The 22,207-nt window shown below is 45.0% G+C and overlaps 1 protein-coding gene across 3 annotated transcripts in view; it reads right to left on the reverse strand.

Moving 5' to 3' along the window:
* Nucleotides 1-2,150, reverse strand: part of CD82 (CD82 molecule) — a 48,876-nt gene extending 46,726 nt beyond the window's left edge. The window contains exon 1 of one of the 3 annotated variants that reach the window (XM_037838712.1): nucleotides 1,953-2,150. The gene's annotated coding sequence lies outside the window, so the exon portion shown is untranslated. The other 2 variants (XM_037838709.1, XM_037838711.1) reach the window with 2 other exon arrangements.
* Between the last annotated feature and the right edge of the window lie 20,057 nt (nucleotides 2,151-22,207).

The following is a 22,207-nucleotide window of genomic DNA, read 5'->3' on the forward strand; positions in this document are numbered from 1 at the left end:
GCCAGATCATTCAGGAAGTTTTCAAGATCCCTTCAATCCTTTCATCATTTATCATGTATCAGTCACTGGTATCCTTATCCCTTATCCCTTCCCAGATAGTAGGCAATTTAGAGGGTAGGGACAGTGTGCCATTGCTTGTCATTCACGATGAAAAGCTGAGAGGTTGGTGGCTCTCCACTGGATGTTTAATAAGCACTGTTTGAAATGAACATCTTCTCCTGCCCACCACAAGTACCACCTGCTGAGCCCTCTCCCTCCCTACTATGCCACATTCTAATCTTATGCGGCTCAGATACTCAGAGAAGGGGGTCAGTGCCCCCAAGTTGATCTAAGCTCAACCAGGACTTGGGACTCCAGACAGAAAGTCATGCTCAAGTCTCACCAACTCCAGGAATCCACCACCCCACCCCACCCCCATACCCACACACAGTCTCCTCCACTCAGCACAGCCTTCAAACTCTGTTATATAGTACTTTCTGGCTGGTTCCAACACGGGTGGCTCGTCTCTGCCAGAGACGCAGGGAGCAGACTTGCGGCACTGCTCAAGGCACACAGGTGCCCAAACTACCCCCTCCCCCCATTTCCACCCAGAGCCAGGAGTGTGAAGGACTAGCTGGATTCCAGCCACTAGGGCAGTACAGACCCATGAAATCCCTCCTGGCTCAGGGTGTGGGTTACCCTCTTCTGCAGGGGCTTGGGGTGCTGGGGGAGTCCTCACTGTCACCAACTCAAGGTGAGGTCTGGCTAATTCACCGCTGTATCCCCTAGCTCTGAGTCTAGTATATAGTAGGTGTTCAGTAAACATTTGTGGTTTATTCAATTGAATACCCACCAGACTCAAGCAAGATGATAGAAAACTCTGCCACTCTTTGTCCAGGTGACACACCAAATGGACAGACTGATGCTGGAGGCAGGTGGCAATTTCTGGCTGTCCCTCACAACATCAGGAGGAACTGAAGTGAGCCTCCAGCCCTCCAAAAAATGGGTTCATTCCCTGGCAGGAAGCCAGCCCATCACCTGTCCGTCCACATCAGGGAGGCTGTCATGTAGTGAGGCCTCCTTGCTGTGTGCCAGGCACCTTGCTAAGCACTGTGCACACATTATTTTGTTTAGCCTATTACCCTTCGGTAGTCATCACCCAGTCTTACAGATGAGGAAACATGTTTGGAGGGGAGATGGATCCAGGTCTGTTTGACCCCAAAGCCTAAGCCCCTGACTAGTGAACTAGGGTCTCCAACTACTATACCCTACCCTCTACCTCCCACCCCCCCACCCTTACAGGCACAAAACAACCCTGGCCATATGGCAAGAGCTCCCAGGGCCCAACAATCAGCTGGGTTTTCCCTTCTCCCCACTCGCCCAGATAAGAACTTGCCCCCCATTTCCGCCCTGGGCCTGCCAGGCCAGCTCACCTAGAAAAGCCCCAGGAGGTGGCCAAAAGTCCCACCGAGTTTCCGACCTGAAGTCTGAAGGGACCCGGCTCAGCTGAGCTGATGGGGATTCAAGCCCCATCGAAGTGACTAATGTGACCTTTAAGGCAATTCGCTTCACGCTCTTGGAGAGTTCACTTTGCTCAGCCCCATTCTGCAGGGAAAGAAACGGCAGCGGGACCTGCCCCGAATACCTGTGGCTGAGCTGCAGCCCGCTCTCACCTGCCAGCCCTCACCTTCCGGGCTTTGGTGAGAAAGGGCAACAGGAACGTGCGGTTCACCTGGTTCAACCACCTCCTTTTACTAGAACCTGGGAGTTCCAGAGCCGGCGGGGACGGGCTCAGATTCACACCGCTGGTGCATGGTGGAGATGGAGAATCGAGAGGCCAGGAGGCGGGGCATGCACGTTCTCACCCACCAGCTGCCTCCGAGAAAGCAGCCCGGCCAAGCTCTGCGAGGAGGGGAACGAATACCAACTTTGCTTCCGGTTGTCCGGCCAGCCTCCCCCTGCCCCCTTCTCACCTGCTGGCTACGCTTTTTGCTCCGCGCTGCAAGCCTGGCGTCGCCCGCTCGCGCCCCAGAGTCGGACTGCGCAGCGCTGGGCTGAGCCACTCGGCGGTCTTCCTCCCAGCGGCCGTCGGGGAACGCCAGGGCCTCGGCCAAGCCCCGCCCCTTTGGGGACCACGCCCCTGGACACACCCCCTAGGCGACCCTACGCTGGTCAGCCAGCCCGGGGTCCTGCAGGATTGTAGCCCCGCCCCCAGGCCCTGCCGGAAGGGAGGCCCCGCCCCACTATGGCCTCCTCAAGCTATCCTGGCCAGTCCCGCCCCCGGACTCTGCTGCGGGTGAGGCCCGGGACCCTGCCTCCTAGGACCCCTACTCTGGCCCCGGCGGCTCCGTCCCCGGGCCCTGCCCGGGTGAAGCCTTGCTCCCAGCCTGTCCAGGCCCGGCTCTCGGGCCCTGCTTGCTGCGGGGCCTCCACTCACAGCGCTGCCAAACGCTCCCACCCCTCCTCCGCCCCCCTCATCCTTCCCCACCCCTCAGGCCGCGGGCGAGTGAGGTGGTGGGTGGGCTCTCACCGCCCCCACCTCCTACACACTCTCCTCCGGGTCTAGCCCCGCCCCCTGGCCCTCCGAGGGCGAGGCCACGCCCCCAGACACGCCCCATTCCCTCCTCAGCCTCGCCCCAACCCCTCCTTAATCTTGCCCGGTAGGGCCAACTCCAACCCGGAGCGGCACGGTCTGGGGCCCCCACGCCGGCATTCCAGGACGAGTGCATCCGGGTGCAGCCGGGGAACGGCGTGGGAGCAGTTGCGTTCCAAGTCCGGGCGTCTCTCAGGAGGCGGCCCCGGCCTGGGCACTTTTTGAAAATACCAAGAGCTCCCGTTTATTGAACCCTTGCCAGAAGCCGGGCTCTACGCCAAGTGCTGTAAAAAGGCCTGGCTCTTGAATTCCCACAACTCTGTGCAGATGGCACTCACGTGACATCCACTTTACTCATGAGCAGTTTGAGGCTTAGTAAAGGGAAGTCGCGGGCTCTCCGACTCACACTCGAGGCGGGGGTGAGCAAGATCCAGCCTCGGGCCCTGAATCACAGGCCTGTGGCTGCCCCAGCTCGCCTGGACCGGCCCCTGGAGACCGAGTGCCCAGCAGGCGGCCTGAAGTGAGGGAGGAGGGGTGGGTTGGTGAGTGGGGTGACAGAAGGGGCTGCTGGAACCCTCAGGAACTGGCTTTCTCCATTGGGAAGTGACCCAGAGTTAAGGTGGGCTGCACAAGACCTCCAGACGGCTGTCATGCCCCCACCCCGCATCCCAGCTCTTTGCATTCCCAGACCCGGGGGACCAGCCTCGGCAGGTTACCCGGTTAATCACCAGGACCTGTGCAGCTGAGGGAGCTTTTTTACTTGCATTATCTCATTGGCATCTCACAACAACGCCATTGTGAAGCGGTATGAGTATGCCTCTTTTGCATGGGTGGGGTAGGGTGGGGAGCTGGATCCCAGCCCTGCAGAGTGGTTCTCAAAAGCGTGGACATTGGACCAGGTCACATGAACATCATCTGAGAACTTAGTAGGAATGTGTATTGTGGGGCCCCATCCCTGATCTCCTGAATCAGAAACTGAGGGAGGAGTCGGGCAACCTGTTTTAACAAAGCCTCCAGGTTATTCAGAAGTGGATTCAAGTTTGAGCACCACTGTTTAGCAGACTGGTGGAGAAGTTTGGGTGGTCTGGGAATCACGCAGACTTAGGTAGCCTCCTGGTAGCTTTATGGCTCAGCACAAGGAACTTAACCTGTCTGGGATAAGTCCTTGAAAGGGAAATAATAATAATCTCAGTCTTGTGAGTGGTCGTGGAGGATTAAATGCATAACACTGCTGAAATACTGGGACACAGTACATGCTCAATACATGTTCTCTTTCCAGTAAAAAGTCTCCACACAATCTCCACACCAAGTTGGGAGAGTGGGGCTGGGGATCCTTTAAGCCCAGCAGTGCCCTGCTCTGCTGTCCCACCCAGGGAGGGACACTGTCCACCTCTCAAGAGGCCAAGATTCCTAACAAGTCCCCAGATGATGTTGATGCTACTGGTACAAGGATCAAACTTTGAAAACCACTGTGCTACACTGTTCTGGGCTGGGTTCCAGCTCTCCACCCTACCCAAACTTGTAAAATGGGCATAACGATATCCTCCTCTTCCTCCCTGTCCCATCCCCAACCTCCCTCCCCCATCCAAGGTGAGGGTGTTTGTGATGGTGCCTGGCAGCTGGCAAAACAGCTGGAGCCCAACAGTCACTCCTCCCCAATAAAGATGGTCCCTCCGATTAGTCCCATCTGCTGTCCTTTCCTGTCTCTGCCACTCTGGATTAGAGGTGGGGGCAGCTGTGGCAACATGGAGGGCCCATCTGTAAGTAGCTTCTGGAATCCCTGCCATGCTCCCCCATCATCCTCTGCAACCCTATTTTAGTTTCCTAGGCTGCTCAAGCAAATACCATGAAATGGGTCAGGTTAAACAATGGGAATTTATTCACTCACATTTTGAGGCTGGGAAAAAGTCCAAATCAAGGCGTCATAAAGCGGTGCTTTCTTCCCAAAGACTGTGGCATTCTGGAGCTGGCTGCTGGTGATCCTTGGTCCTTAGTTTGTCATATGGTAAGGCACGTGGTGATGAATCCTGATCTCTCCCATTTCTTCCGGGTTCCACTGATGTTTAGCTTCTGGCTGCTCCCTCTGGCTTTCTATTTCTATGTCTGAATTTCCTTCTCTTATAAAGGACTCCAGTAATAGGATTAAGACCCATCCTGATTGAGGTGGGCCACACCTTAACTGAAGTAACCACTTCAAAAGGTCCTACTTACAATGGGTTCACATCCAGAGGAATGGATTAGGTTTAAGAGCCTGTCTTTCTGGGGTACAGGCAGCTTCAAACCATCATAAGCCCTATGGAAGAGGGTCTTCCTGAAGGAGCTCATAGCCTGGGGTCTGGTCCTGTTCGACAGATCTACCCTAACGTGAAAAGTTGAGAGTGCAAATCAAGGTCCACATGCCTTATGTCTAAATATTTAACAGACAGTTAAAATAAAATATATTTATCCTCTACCTTGACAGATATTCTTTATAATGACCAAGAAGGCCATGTTCAAATTCAGAATTCTTGGACTCTTTGGAGTTCCATGCAGGAACATGACCAATCTTGGACCCCAGCCCTCAGTCCACCTACACTTCTCTTCCTAACCCCAATCTTGCATCACAAATGGCCAGGATCAGGCATGTGGACACCCAGGTCCACTTGCCCAAACTCTGTCCACACACCCTGCCTACAGTCACTACTTAGCCACCTCTCTAGGGGGTGCAAAGGAGGATGGATCTGGGGAAGCAGCTTATGTCAGCCCTAAAACTGGACTCAGGCCAATTTGGCAGAGAATTCCATGTTCTTAGATGTCTGAAGCATGGTCTGGAAAGGGGTTGGGGTGTGGGCTCTGGATGGACAGAGGGCCTTGGGCTGGGGTCCCTCTTGCCTAAGTCTATGGCTGGTCTTATTTCCCCAGCACCTAGCACTCCCTAGCACCTAGCACCCTTGTACTGTCGTTGAGTGGATGTGAGGCTGGCCCATTTACTGGAATATCAGATTGGATTGGTTCTCCCAGCATTTTTCTTTTCCTCCTTTCTTCCAGCAGGAGCCAGGCTTTGCCATGACTTACCTTGGATGTTTTGCCAGGTAGAAAGCAGAGACACTTCTAGTGAGAGACACCTTCCATCTTCTGTGAAATTCTTCAGTCCATTCCACAGGTGAAACCAGAAGTCTTGGAGGTGAGAAAAGGGGCAAGAACCACTCCAGAAAGTCCTGAGAAAAGATATCAATTAACCAACTTCAAAGTGGGGAGATGGTAATACAGCAAGGGAAGGGCATGGCCATGGGGTTCCCAGCCTTTCAAAAGACTCCACTACCCAAAGGTGACACAGAAGCAGCAGAACAGAAGACCTGGAAGTCCTTGTGGGCAAAACGGGGTGTCAGGGTCTCATTGGTGATTGCTGACCAGAGGGCAGTCTAGGAAAGATTCCAAGACCTTTGCACAATTTTGGGTGGAGGGAGAGTGGTGGTGGTGTGCCTGTTTCCTATTGCTGCGAAACTAACCACTCCACTCATTTATGTAGCTCATGCATGGGCAATTTGTGGTGGACTCAGCAAGGAAGACTTATCTCTGCTCTTTGTAGTGTCAGGCGGGGCAGTTCCAGTGGGGGATGGAGGATTCATTTCCAAAATGGTGCACGCACGTGGTGCTTGCTGTCAGCTGGAGCTCAGCCACTGGGGGCCTCCATCTCTCTCCACTTAGGCCACCCCCAGGGCTGCTTGGGCTTTCTCACAGCAGGGCAGCTGGGTTGCAAAAGCCAACAGAGAACAAGGGAGAAGTGTATGGCATTTTTATGACTGAGCCTTGGACATCCTAGAGCATCACTTCCTCTGCATTCTTTTGGTTAGGGCAGTCTCCGAGGTCCACCTGGTTCAAGGGTTGGAGACATAGTCTCCCTCTCTTGATGGGGTAGTGGAAGAATTTTTGAAGAGGTTGAGATAGAGCTTGAGGGGATGTTGTGGCAGCCATCTTTGGAAAATACAATCTGCCACAAGTGGGACTTTGGAATGACTGGAGTAGAATTTCCTCTGATAGGAGCAAAGAGTCCAAATGAAGGTGATTTAAAGAAAAAAGGTAATTTTCCTTGCACAACCGTTTGTGCACAAATGACTAAGGCCAGCAGCAGACAGTTAATCTCGAGGACTTGGGTTCTTTAGGATCTTTATTCTTCAGGGAGTCCTCAGAAGAGAGCTAACACCTGCCTCCCCTCAACCTGCACCGTTTCCTTAGCATTATAAATGCATATAACAGCCCTGTGAAGTACTCACTACTATTATGCCCATTTCCCAGATGTGGAAATGGAGGCACTGAGAGTAACTTGCCCAAGATGGTGGAGCAAAGAGAAATGACAGTTTGCAGCCAACTCAATTTTCATTTGTGGAAACTGAGCCCCAGGTGAAGGCCCAAAGGTGTCAGGAGGATCCTGGTACCCAGATTTCTAACTGAGCACCCAACACTAAACCACATGATCGACCCCTAAAGGCCCACACTGGGTCAAAGAGCTTCCCTCAAGGTCCTAAAGGGAACCTGCTCATGCTTTGCTGGCAGAAAGAACACTGGCCGCCATGCTTTGCACAACTCCTTCCCATTATCTGTCTTCCCACTTGGTGTCAGCGTTGGGAGGTGGTTAAGAGCAGTTTCTCAGCCTCTGTCTTTTCCTAAGCACAGAAATTCCTGCGTTTGAATGGGCTCAGCAGGGCTACTGACCTTTACTGCTTTCTCTGAAAGGGCTTCATGGAGATCTGAACACTAAGCCCGTAACAGCTTTGGCCCAGGCCCAGGTTCCCACAGAAGAGACTGAGCCACTGAATGGTCCTGTCTCCATCATTGAAACTACATCAATTCAGCCCCTGGTCTGGTCTCACTCTGGCCCCAGCTGCCTCTGAAGGTTCAGGGCTCAATCCTACTTAGCCCTGGTCTCAGGGGGCTCTCAGCACAGTGAGGAAGTAGAACTATAAATCAGTGCACATTGTACACTGCCGTGGTACAACAACAACGACGCAATAATAATAGCAGTCATCATTTATTAAGTAAGCTCTTGCCATGGGCTAGGCATTTTTTAAAAGTGACTTTTAAGTGCATTTAACTAGTTTGATAACTAGTATTTGTGTAATGCTTTCCATATCACGGAGCTTTTCTTTACAACTTTGATACTTGGGTAACTGGTTGAAACTATTCCGAGATGCCTTTTCCCGCCTCCACAATTCCTTGTTCATCCCTCCTTTTCCCTTTCAATCATTGCTGCAACCCCATGGTGGGGCATAGACGACACCCCAAACAGTCATGAGCCCACACTCCAATATATGATAGTGAATTTATTTATACTTGATATGTATGCACTATTTCCCTAGCCACTTGGCATATTATACACCAGACATACACAAAACACAGACTTTAAAAGATGAGATAAAAGTAATTAGTAAAATGTTCAATATATACATATGCAAAAGTGAATAAAAATAAACCATCCTATCATTTTCTCTCTGAACACCGGTAGATCATCTTGGAGACCATCTCTCCATGGCCTCCATACCCACAGGGAAGAGTTGTTGGAACAGAAAAGCAGAAAATAGAGATGGCTCCTATAGTCAGCCCTTCTTCAGTGTCTCCAGATATTAATAAGCCCCTGGATGCTACTGCACTCCTGGGGAGCAGTAAGGGGAGCCCCCACATCTGCGATCTGGTGAGGCTAAACAAAACCAGTGTGATATCCTTCCCTGAAGGGACCTGAGGTTTAAAAAAAAAAACAAACAACCTCTGTAGCCCAACAAACCAGTGGTGGAGATAGTCTTCCCATTCATTGTACAATTGAGAACATCAATGCTCAGAGTTATGTTGAAAAAAATTTTGGAGCATTTAAAAATCGGAATATTCACACTAACACTTAGATTTATAGCTTCTATTGAAAAATAGGAAATCTGAAAACTCCGATCTGCATTCCGACAGGGCAACTGAGTTGTAGCTGCCCCCTAAATTTACCATCTCCACCCTCCTGCTGGCCACAATCGCCACTGCTCCCTATTGCCTCACCCAGCCTGCTTCCCTTGATTCTGTGATCTGCCTGGTTCCTGAATGCAAGGAGCTTACCGTCTGAGGGTCAATAGATGCTGGCTGAATTGGTGTTCACCTGCAAGCACTCTGAGTAGCAGCAGCGCCACTCGGACCTTTGCCAGAAGACAGGGACATCACATCCTTTTCTTTTCTTCCCTTCTCTCCACGGTCCTCTCTGTGAAATCTGCAGTGTTCACACAGCCCTCCTCTGTGAGATGGCTTCAGCTCAAGTCCCTGCTCAGCTAACTTTCTGGCCCTGTGACCTTGGGCAAGCTCCTTAGCTCCTCTGGGATCAGTTTCCTCGCCTACAAACCGTGAGCCATGCACACAGGATATCTGCTACTTTAGTGCTGTAAGATGGACTAGTTTGTTGTTTCCAAGTCATTTCTTTCACCAACAGAAATGAAGAGGGGAAAAAAATCTTTTGGCATCATTCTTTCAAAAATATGGCTTTATCGCCCCCTGGTGTCCATATCATGCAGTGCTGCCAATTAAGAGACCCTTGGACTGAGACAAGGAACTGGAGACCCCACCACCTCCTGACGTCAGATAATTCAGGAGGAGACAGCAGCCAGGCAGGATGGAGCCAGGCTCTGGCGCCAAGCAAGGGCAAACATGGAATTAGGTCTCTGCAGCAGGTTCCAAGTGCAGACACCTCACCCAGCTTGGACAAAGAAACCTGAGGTGTGGGACTGCCAAAGCAATGCCAGCTGAATGTCTGGCCTAGATAATTTGATGACTAATTTAATAATGGCAATTTTAATAATATTAACTATGGTACTAGTTATGAGCATGGAAAGTGGACTCTAGATATCTAAGCCCAAAAAAATATTAACACGTTCTTACATATACCCCCCTCTTGTTAACACCTTGCATTACTGTGGTGGGAACTCTATTTGCTACATGATTTTTCAGTACATCTTCAACTTTAATAAAAAATAATCATTGTTTTTTTTTTTAAGGCTCTTTGTAAAGCCACCTGATTTGTTGAATGGGGGCTGGGGTTGGCTGGAGAGTCAGACTTGAGCTCAGTTTCCAGGAATAAGGCCCCCAAATACACTGCAGAACAGGCCTAATGAGACAACTGTCACTGTCTCTCTCCTCCATCCCACACCCTTCTGCCCCAGGAAGTCAGTTTTGCAACCCCTGGGAAGCCACCACCAGGGAGGCTGCCTCCACCCACCAGCAAAACACAGAGGCTCTTGAAAGAGCCTGTTTCTTCCCAGTGCCCAAGCCTGGCATGGGGGTGTCTGATCGGTGGTGCCTTGGCCGCTGGCCTGCAGGCTGGCTACAAGAGCTCCTGCCCAGTGCTCTATCCACTGATCATGCAGCAGAAAACAACTGAGGATGCAGCAGGCAACATCCCTGCACTCTTGGGCTTATTTACCAATGGAGGTAACAGACAATAACCAAATTATATATACATACATATAGGCATACATTTGCATATATGCATATATATGCATAAACACATACATACGTATATAGTGGGTGGACAGGAGAATACGGAAGTGGGGTAAGTAGTACAGAATTCCCAAGCAGTGGGAAGAAGGAAGCACTTTTGTACAAAGGGTGGCCAGGGAAGCCTATCTGAGGAGGAGACTTGTGAGCCCAAACCTGAATGAAGTGAGGGAGTGAGGCCCCATAGATCCCAGGAGGGAGAGCGGCCCAGGCCGAGGAGTCACACGTGCAAAGGTCCTGTGGCTGAAGCCTGCTTCACGTGGTTGAAGAGAGTGAGCCAGGGGCCTGGAGTCCACTGTGGTGGTTCAATGGGAAGGGGCTTCCAGTACCATCACACCCTTGCTCTGCTCTCATTTGTTTTGTACATAGGAATAAAATTTCTTCTGAAGAAAGGGTGATCACACACACACACATGCACACACATGCACATGTTTATGTACATATTTGTCATAATGACTTGAAAAAATGTTTTCCCAAAATTCACTCTCTGACTAATGAGCTATAGCCTGCTCTCACAGTTCTGCACAATAATGCCAGTAAGGACATTTATCTGTGGGCGAAGTGGGTGACTCCCGTGAGAAGACACAGTGTGAGAGGCAGTCGTTTCTCAGCAGCTCTGCTGGGAGGGCCCTGTCCAGTGTGCACGCTGTGTTATGCCATGAATCGCCGTGATCATCTTCCCCACATCACTAAGTGTAAATGTTTTCTGTAAACGAGGGAAAGCCCTCGAAGAAAGTAGGTAAGCCAAGAAGCCAAAAATATCTAATCTACTGGTAGGAAAATTGGTTAATGAAAGGAATTAGCAGATGAGAGACCCAAGTTTGCCCACGAACACGCCTTCCTCTACTGCACTTTTTTTTGGAGAGAAAAGAACAATTATAAAAGTGTTGTTGGCTCTGCAAAGCATCATCCTATTTCCTGACCACGACATGGTTTTTTTTTGAAAACCTAGAGAAGTGGATTGAGTGGTAGACAGACAACCACCATTGGTCAAGGAACCACAGAGCACTGTGCCGATACTGCATGTGCACAGCAGACAAACCAACTGGTTAATGAGTCCATTAAGCGTTCAATAATTAGGCGATTGGTGTTTTGTTTTTAATTACTTTCATTCACAGACACTCTGCATCCACCTAACATACACCTCCTCTTTCCCCCCTCTATCCCTTGATAACCTCTAATCTAGTTTCTGTCTCTGCAGATTTGCATTTCTAGGCTTCTCTTGTAAGTGACATCATATGATATTTGGCCTTATGTGTTTTGCTTATTTCACTGAGCATAAAGTTTTCAAGGTTCTTTTATGTTGTAGCATGTCTCAGAACTTCATTCTTTCTTATGGCCAAATAATATTCATTTGCGTGTATGTACCACATTTTGTTTATCCATTCATTTGTTGATGCACATTGTGCTGTTTCCACCTTTTGGCTATTGTAAATGATACTGCTATAAACATTGGTGTATAAGTATCTGTTTGAGACCCTGTTTTCACTTTCTTTGGATATATACCTAAAAGTGAAATTGCCAGGTCATATGGTAATTCTATATTTAACTTTTTTAGGAAACACCATATTGCTTTCCTCAGTGGCTGCACCATTTTACATTCTCACCAACAATGCACTAGAGTTCCAATTTCTCCATATCTACTCCAACATTTGTTATCTTCCTTTTTTTAAAAAAAATTATAGCCACCCTGTGAGTGGTGAAGTGGCATCTCATGGCTTTGATTTACATTTCCCTGTTGGCCAATAATGTTGAGACAATTGGTATTTTAGATGCTTTATATTGTGCAGAAATCCTTGGTGATTTGTTGTGTATGTTTACATGATGTTTGGAGAAATTGGTTGGGATTTTTGGATGGGTTAAGAATGTACTATTTTTCCCACTTAAAATAATATGCAGTCCCTCACTATGCAAAATTTGCTATCCAACACTTCAGGTGTAGAGTAGGTATTTTTTGGTGAGGAATACCTGTACAGATAAAATTAAAGACCCACTCATAATGGTAGCCAATATTAAAGACAAGATAGCCCTTGTCCTGGGCACTGAGCTAAGCCTCTAACATGTCATAATGCATTTGAGGCTTAAAACAGCCTGATAGGTTAGGAAGGTTTCTTGTTATCAATCCCATTTCAGAAATGAAAGTGAAGAGAGAGGTTGAGTAGCTGGCCTAAGGTCATAATTCTTGTCTTGGGTAGTGGGTACACAGGGCTTGTTTTAAACTTTGCCTGTAAAGTGGACATACACATTTTCATATTCACTTGTGTGTGTTCTAAATTTCATCACAGGTAAAAATAAAAAGAAGAAAAGTGAGAATCAAGAATTGTCTAAGTCTGTAAAGCAGTGAGTGCTAGAACCAAAATTAGAAAATACGTTTTTTTTGACTCCTTATCCCATTGTCTTATCCATCATCCCAAACATATTCCCTGGGAATGTGTGTTAGGACACAGAAGGAGCACACACTCTCTGCTGAGATCTCCCCCTGCCATTCTGGTAGAAACCTACCCTGTCCCTTATTAGGACTCCATGTTTGTACTGTCAGTCCCAGATCCCTGCCTGGCCTCACCATCACTAGCTCAGTCAGGAAGCACCACCTGTCTTTGGAGGCCAGGTGTTTTGCTGCTTCTACTGGAAGAAAACCTTATAGTTCACCAGGAGAGACCACTTTTTTCCTGGATCTGAGAGGAATTTGCTTGTAGATCTTTACATATGATGATACTGGACTATATAATGAACTTTACCCATGATAGAAATATTTAAAAGAATGTTCTGTCTCAGTTCCATTTCAAAAAAGTTTCAGGTTATGCCCTTAAAAGGGCAGGAGAGTGCCTTTTCCTTCCTCCCTCCCCGTGGCTAGAATGCAAGTGTGATGATCAGAGCTGAAGAAGTTATATTAGACCTCAAAATAATATTCAAGGGTTGAGGAGGCAGAGCAACAGACACAGAAGGTACTAGGGTTTCTGAATTGTAAAGTCAGCTAGGCTCACCTGCACATTTACATAAGAGAGAATTAGTTTCCACAATGGCATCACTATCCCCACCACCACCGTTAGCCACCATCTCCAACATCACTCAACACCACCAATACTGTCACCATTCTCATCGTTTCCATTACACTCATCACACCATCACAGTCACCACCACCACCTTCATCCTCTCTATTAGGAGCAGCAGCACCACTGCCATCACTGTCATCATCACCTTCACCATCAGCATCACTATCAACATTTCCGTCCATGGAGTCCCCCACAGCGGAGTGGGGTTGTCTGGCCACAATCCCAAGAGAATCATCACCACCACCATCATCATCACTACCATCACTACTTTCACCACCATCAACATCACTATTAACACCTCCAAGGTCATTACTATCACTTCCACCACCATGTCCAACTCTGTGATGATTCAGTTCATGTGTCAGCTTGGCTAGGGAATGGTGTGTCCAGTTGTCGGGACACGGAAGTGCTGGCCTGATTGTTATTGTGAGGATATATCATGGATTTAAATCATTAGTCAGGTAATTGCATCTATAACTGATTGCATCCATAATCAACAAAGGAGAGAAATCTCATCCGATCAATTGATGACCTTAAAGGGAGAACTGATGATTTCAGCAGTAAGAAAGAAGAATTTCTATCTCTATGTTGGCCAGCCAACTTCTCCTGGGAAATTCATCAAAACCATTGGGTTTCCCAAATTGTGTCCTCCAACTCTGTGGATATATATACATATATATTCTGTTTCCATGGAGAACCCTGACTGATATGACTTCCATCTCCATCATCACTGCTGTCATCTTTATTGTCATCACCATTCCCATCACCATCAGCATTCCCATCACCTTTCCCACCCATGGAATGACCACAGCAGAGGGGAATGTGAGGTCAGAACCCTAAGAGGAATGATTTCCACTAGCAAATACTGTTTCTATTGTTTCTGCTCCAGTTATAAGAACAACTGCTATTGCTGCCACTGCTATGATTATTACTGCTTTTACTACTAAATCCTTCCTGAGAACTCAGTGTGTGCCAGGCTCTGTGCTAAGGACTTTTTATGGATTATCTCATCCTTAATGTCTCCAAATCACAAATGAGAAAACTGAAGCACAGAGAGGTGTGGAGAGTCTGAGTCACTTGCCCAAGGTCAAACATCTAGGAAGTGGTAGAACCAGCATTCAAACACAGGCAATCAGACTCAGGAGTCCTCTCACCCTGGACTGGAGAGATCAGCGAACAGATGTGACTGCTGATGTCTGAATGTCAGCCAGCTCCCTCCGCAGAGCACAGTCTGTGAGCGAGTGCAGCAGCTCTCAGCAGGCATCTTGGACACAGTGGGTCCAACCTCTTTGAACAGCACTTTCCTCGTGTAAAATGAAGACAGTTAAAAGAGCATAATATCTGTATCACAGAATTAGAAATGGTATGTATTAATTTCTTGGTATAATACTTAATAACCCAACAAACAATAACTTCTTATAATATAATAACTAGTAACGATTAAATCTGAATTATCTTGATGGGCAAAGGGTGTGAGCAGAAGTGATGTGTGCAATTTCTGAGTCATATCCTTAAAGGAGAAGGAGAGTGCCCTGCTCTTTCCTTTTTCCCATCTCCACCACCCAGAATATGAACACAGCAGTGGCAACTGGAGCAGCTTTCTTGAAATGAATGGAAGCTGCATGTTGAGGATGACAGTGACGGTTTGAAGCTGTATGTTCCTCAGAAAAGATCATGTTGTTTTTTATTGTGGAATATAACATATTTACATAGAAATGATAACTTTCCAAGTGCAATTTAACAAGTAATTAGAAATTTCAAAGAATGTTATAGGTTACAGCTCCACAGTTTCAGTTATTTCTTTATTGCAAAAAATATGTAACATATATACAAAAAGATATGAACTTTCAAATTACAATTTAACAAGTAACTATAGAACAAATTTCAAAGGATGCTATGGGTTACAGTTCCACCATTTCAGTTCTTCCCTTCTAGCAATTTTAATACCATAGCAACTAAGAAAAATAAAATTATATAGAGATTCAGTATTCATAATCCTTTGTTAAATTCTATCTTGTCTGTTGTTATCCCTTCCTCTGGTTTAATCACTTTCCCTATCTTCAGGGCTTTCTAGGCAGTGACCAACCTAACTTGTTCATGTTGAAAAGGGGTATTGACATTATGGGAAGAGGGGATGCAACTGGTTGATGTTCTGGAAGAGGTTTTTGCCTCTGGGGTTTGGGATATAGCTGGCATAGGAGTTCTCTGGAGGATTTAAGTTTCTGAAGAATAAACTTAGTGAGCGAAACTTTTATAGAGCCTCAGATAGGGACCCAGGTATTCTTCAGGGTTTTCAGGACTACTGTTAACTTGGGCTTATCATATTATGGCCATTTGGGATAGTTAGCTGAAGCTTGCATAGGCTTAACCTCCAGGACAGCCTCTCGCTCTATTTGAAATCTCTTAGCCACTGAAACCTTATTTTGTTGCCTTTCTTATCCCCCTTTTGGTCAAAAAGGCATTCTCAACCCCTCAATGACAGGGTCAGTCTCATTTCCGGAATCCATGTCCTACATCGCCAGGGAGACTCACTCACCTGGGGGATCCTGTCCCATGTTGAGGGGAGGGTGATGAATTTATTTGTAGAGTTGAGAGAAAGTCCACATTTGAGCAACAAAAGAGGTTCTCTGGAGGTGACTTCTAGGCATAATTATAGGTGGTCATAGCCTCTCCTTTACAACCAGAAGTTTCACAAGAGCAAGCCTTAAGATCAAGGGCTTGACTTACAAAGTGGGGGATTCCTAATTTCACATAGCATATGTTCTGTCCACAATAATCAATCAATATCTCACATTATCATCACTTAGTTGTACACTCCTCATCACTCTCCATTTTAAAGAATTCTCCTGACTGAAAATACACCATAGCTCTTTTCAGCCCTAAATCATTTGTCCCTAGTATTTGTGTAGTACTAGTAAGGTATCCCTATTAATTATAGTCCCTGGTATGCAATAGGTAGGGTTTTCCCATATACCAGTCTGTTGTCAACTCTCTGTACCAGTGTCACACCTTAGAAGAATATCATGCAAGCACCTATCTATATTTGTAGTGTTGATCTGTGGGACACACGTCTTTAACAATCCCTTTCAATCCTGTTTGCCTTCAATGCAGCTCTGTTACTTATAATTCCATTACCGAATTGACATCACCTCTATCCATTCCCATACTTTTAAATTCACCCTCATTAACATATCTGCATATACTAGGTTATCATTCCCTCTTCACTAGCTTCTGTCTATCTCTAAGTCCCCAACATTCTACATTATATGATGTTGATTTTACATTGTTTGGGGACTTCATAGTAGTGGTAACATACAATAGCTCTCCTTTTGTATCTGATTTATTTCACTTAGCATTATATCTTCAAGGTTCATCCATGTTGCCATATTTTTCAGGACCTTGTTCCTTCTTACTGCTGCATAATATTCCATCATATGTATATACTCATTTTGTTTATCCACTCATCTGTTGAAGGACATTTGGATTGTTTCCATCTCTTGGCAATTGTGAACAATGCTGCTATGAACATCAGTGTGCAAATGTCTGTTGTGTCACTACTTTCAGATCTTCTGAGTATATACCGAGAAGTGGAATTGCTGGATCGTAGGGTAATTTGATTTCTCGTTTTCTGAGAGACTGCCAAACTGTCTTCCACAGCAGTTGTACCATTATACATTCCCACCAGCAATGAATAAGAGTTCTGATTTCACCACATTCTCTCCAGCATTTATTGTTTTTTGTTTGTTTAATGGCAGCCATTCTTATTAGTGTGAGATAGTACCTTACTGTGGTTTTGATTTGTATTTCCCTAATAGCAAGTGAACATATTTTTCATGTGTGGTTTTTTTTTTTTTTTTTTTTTTAGCTATTTGTATTTCCTCTTTGGAAAAATGTCTTTTCATATTTTTGCCCATTTTATAATTGGTATGTTTGTACTATTGTTGAGTTGTAGGATTTCTTTATACATGCAGGATATCAGTCTCTTATCAGATATATGGTTTCCAAATATTTTCTCCCATTGAGTTGATTGCCTCTTCACCTTTTTAACAAAGTCTTCTGAGGCACAGAAGCTTTTGATTTTGAGGAGTTCCCATTTATCTGTTTTTAGTTTTATTGCTCGTGCTTTGGATGTAAGATCTAATAAGTTACCTCCTATTGCTAGGTCTTGAAGATGTTTCCCTATATTATCTTCTAAGAGTTTTATTGTGCTGTCTCTTATATTGAGGTCTTTGATCTACTTTGAGTTAATTTTTGTATAGGGTGTAAGGTAGGGGTCCTCTTTCATTCTTTTGGATATGAATAGCCAGTTCTCCCAGTCCCATTCATTGAAGAGACTATTCTGTCCCAGCTCAGTGGATTTGGGGGGCCTTATCAAAAATCAGTTGACCATAGACCTGGGGGTTTATTTCTGAACTCTCAATTCCATTGATCAATATGTCTATCTTTGTGCCAATACCATGCTGTTTTGACCATTGTGGCTTTATAGTAGGCTTCAATGTCTGCAAGTGTAGGTCCTCCTACTTTGTTCTTCTTTTTTAGAATGTTTTTGGAAAGCCGAGGCCCCTTTCCCTTCCAAATAAATTTGGTAACTAGCTTTTCCAAGTCTGCAAAGTAGGTTGCTGGAAATTTTTATTGGAATTTCATTAAATCTGTAGATCAGTTTGGGTACAATTGACATCTTAACGATGTTTGGCCTTCCTATATATGAACACAGAATATCTTTCCACCTCTTTAGGTCCTCTTTGATTACTTTTAGTAACAATTTGTAATTTTCTGTGTAGAGTTCTTTTACATCCTTGGTTATATTTATTCCTAGGTACTTGATTTTTTTAGTTGCCATTTTGAATGGATTTTTTTGGATTGCCTCTAGTGTATAAGAACATTGCTAGTGTATAAGGACATTACTGACTTATGTGCTTTAATTTTGTATCCTCCCACTCTGCTGAATTTGTTTATTAGCTCAAGTAGCTTGGTTGTTGATTTCTCAGAATTTTCCAAATATAAGATCATATCATCAGCAAATAATGACAGTTTTACTTCTTCCTTTCCAATTTGCGTACCTTTTATTTCTTTGTATTGGTGAATTGCTCTGGCTAGAACTTCTAGCACAATGTTGAATAATAGTGGTGACAGTGGGCATCCTTGTCTCATTCCTAATCTTAGAGAGATTACTTTCAGTCTCTCACCATTGAGTACTATGCTGGCTGTGGGTTGTTCATATATGCCTGTTCCAGTTTGTTAATGCTGCCAGAATGCAAAACACCAGAAATGGACTGGCTTTTATAGAAGGGGGTTTATTTGGTTACACAGTTGCAGTCTTAAGGCCATAAAGTGTCCAAGGTAATGCATCAACAATTGAGTACCTTCACTGGAGGATGGCCAATGGTGTCCGGAAAACCTCTGTTAGCTGAGAAGGCACGTGGCTGGGGTCTGCTCCAAAGTTCTGGTTTCAAAATGGCTTTCTCCCAGGACGTTCCTCTCTAGGCTTCAGCTTCTCTCCAAAATGTCACTCTCAGTTGCTCCTGGGGTGTTTGTCCTCTCTTCGTTTCTCTGGAGCAAAAGGCTGCTTTCAAAGGCCATCTCCAAAATGTCTCTGTAAACTGCAGTTCCTCTCTCAGCTCCTGTGCATTCTTCAAAGTGTCCCTTTTGGCTGTAGCAAGCTCGCTCCTTCTGTCTGAGCTTATATAGTGATCCAGTAAACTAAATCAAGGCCCATGCTGAATGGGTGGGGCCACACCTCCATGGAAATTATCCAGTGAAAGATTTCGCCCTCAATTGAGTGATCACATCTCCACGGAAACATCCAATCAAAAGTCTCCAACCCGATCGACACCAATACGTTTCCTGCCCACACAAGACTGCATCAAAGGTAATGGTGTTTTGGCGGACATAATACATCCAAACCAGCACATATGCCCTTTATCATATTGAGGAAGGTTCCTTCAATTCCTACCTTTTGAAGTGTTTTTATCAAAAAGGATGCTGAATTTTGTCAAATGCTTTTCAACATCTGAGATGATCGTTTGATTTTTTCCTTTTGATTTGTTAATGTGTTGTATTACATTGATTGCTTTTCTTATGTTGAGCCACCCTTGCATGCCAGGGATGAGCCCCACTTGGTCGTGGTGTATAATTCTTTGAATGTGCCTTTGGATACAATTTGCAAGTATTTTGTGGTGAATTTTTGTATCTTTATTCATTAGGGAGATTGGCCTATAGTTTTCCTTTTCTTGTAGTATCTTTATTTGGTTTTGGTATTAGAGTTAAGTAGTGTTCCTTTTTCTCCAATTTCTTCAATTTTTTTGAGACTTTGAGCAGGGATAGTATCAATTCTTTTTGGAAAGTTTGGCAAAATTCCCCTGTGAATCCATCTGGCCCTGGGCTTTTATTTGTAGGTAGATTTTTGATAACTGATTGGATCTCTTTGCTTGTAATTGCTTTGTCTTTTATTTCTTCTTGGGTCAGTCTAGGTTGTTCGTATGTTTTCAGGAAATGGTCCATTTCCTCTTAATTTTCTAGCTTGTTGTTCATAGTATCCTCTTATGATTTTTTTTTTTTTTAACTTTGGGATTCACAGTAATTACCCTGCTCTCATTTCTGATTCTGTTCTTTGGGTCTTCTCTCTTTTTGTCAGTCTAGCTAAGAGTGTGTCAATCTTGTTGATCTTCTCAAAGAAGCAACTTTCTGTTTATTCTCTCTATTGTTTTTTTGTTTTGTTTTGGTTTTGTTTTTTGTTTTTGTTTTTGTTTTGTTTGTTCTCCAGCTCATTTATTTCTGCTTTAATCTTTGTTATTTCTTTTCTTCTACTTGCTTTAGGGTTGGTTTACTGATCATTCTCTAGCCTCTTCAGTTGTTCAGTTAGGTCTTTAGTTGCTTTTTGATGTATGCATTTAGAGCTATAAATTTCCCTCTGGGCACCACCTTCACTGCATCCCTTAGGTTTTGATATGTTGTGTTCTCATTTTCATTCATCTCTAGATATTTAGCTATTTCATTTGCAATTTCTTGTTTTATCCACTGGATGTTTAGGTGTATATTGTTTAACTTCCATATATTTATGAAAGATCTGGTTATTTGGTGGTTGTTGATTTCTGGTTGCATTCCATTATGGTAAGAGAATGTGCTTTGAATAACTTCAATCTTTTAAAATTTATTAAGAGCCTGTGGAGAATGCAGGGGTATTGGCCTACCCCACCTCGATGGTTGCTAACATGACCACAGACATAGGGGACTGGTGGTTTCATGGGTTGAGCCCTCTACCATAGGTTTTACCCTTGGGAAGATGGTTGCTGCAAAGGAGATGCTAGGCCTCCCTATAATTGTGCCTAAGAGCCTCCTCCCGAATGCCTCTTTGTTGCTCAGATGTGGCCCTCTCTCTCTAGCTAAGCCAACTTGAAAGGTGAAATCACTGCCCTCCCCCCTACGTGGGATCAGACACCCAGGGGAGTGAATCTCCCCGGCAACATGGAATATGACTCCCGGAGAGGAATGTAGACCTGGCATCATGGGACAGAGAACATCTTCTTGACCAAAAGGGGGATGTGAAAGGAAATGAAATAAGCTTCAGTGGCAGAGAGACTCCAAAAGGAGCCAAGAGGTAACTCTGGTGGGCACTCTTATGCACACTTTAGACAACCCTTTTTAGGTTCTAAAGAATTGGGGTAGCTGGTGGTGGATACCTGAAACTATCAAACTACAACCCAGAACCCATGAATCTCGAAGACAATTGTATAAAAATGTAGCTTATGTGGGGTGACAATGGGATTGGGAAAGCCATAAGGACCACACTCCACTTTGTCTAGTTTATGGATGGATGAGTAGAAAAATAGGAGAAGGAAACAAACAGACAAAGGTACCCAGTGTTCTTTTTTACTTCAATTGCTCTTTTTCACTCTAATTATTATTCTTGTTATTCTTGTGTGTGTGCTAATGAAGGTGTCAGGGATTGATTTAGGTGATGACTGTACAACTATGTAATGGTACTGTGAACAATCGAATGTACGATTTTTTTGTATGACTGCATGGTATGTGAATATATCTCAATAAAATGAAGATTAAAAAAAAAAAACAAACAAAACTATATTTGGAGCATAGACTGATGGCCGAACAGCAGTTTCAACAATATGCTCATCTGCAAGTCCATGTGGCAGAGATTTATTAATTGACCAGCTGTTTTGGATGGGATAAGCAGATCAAGTTGTTTGTGACATGAATTCACTACCCCTGTGACATACTGGAGTCTGTTTCAAGCAATAATCTACTGTGTAAGCATCTGCAATGAAATTGGAGAGGACTGACAGTCAACTAACAATAGCCTTGTGGGAATTTTCTAACTTCTCTCTCTCTCATCTTCCTTCTTTTCTCTGTTTTCTCTTTCTTCTCTTTTATCCTTCCCCTTCTCCTCCTGATTTGTTTTCTTTGATGGATTCATACTACCTGAAGCCCTTCTCTCTATTCCAGTTTTGCACTAGGTCCATCTTTTCCTGAAAAACATGTGTCTCCCTGAAGGTCTTGTTCCTGCTTTGTGATGCCATCAGTAAGACTAAACTTTCTGCTGCTCTCTCTGGTCATTTTGCCAAAATCTGTCCACTACATTCTGTAATACATATGCTACATTCTGCTGCATAGTCTCCATGCCCATGCAGGTGAGAAAAAGAGGAGAAATTATGTTGGATGATAAAAGCAATACAGAAATATAAGACAGCATATTCTTATTGAAATGCAATAATGAAGACTAACAAAAGGCAGGAGAACTAACACCTTTCTCATCAGGAAGCAGAGGAAGGTGAGAAGGTGGAACAGTCAAGCTTAGTGGCTTCTCAGCAGCTATATTTGAGGGACAAGGACAAACTCACCCCAGAGGCATAATCGCCTGTGATCTGCACTCTCTGGAAATTGGGCACACTCTGGTAGGTTTGAGATGAAGAAATGTATTCTTCAATGTTGGATAGTTTAGTGGAAGATGTTTCACTTAATGAAATGGACAAATTAACAGTCTTCCGTCCACAGAAACGCTTTTTTCTGTGTTTGAATTTAAAAAATAAAAGGATTTAACTTTGTTTCATCAGGAGTTTCATTGTGACAG

Source organism: Choloepus didactylus, chromosome 6, assembly GCF_015220235.1.
Source record: "Choloepus didactylus isolate mChoDid1 chromosome 6, mChoDid1.pri, whole genome shotgun sequence".
Lineage (NCBI taxonomy): Eukaryota > Metazoa > Chordata > Mammalia > Pilosa > Megalonychidae > Choloepus > Choloepus didactylus.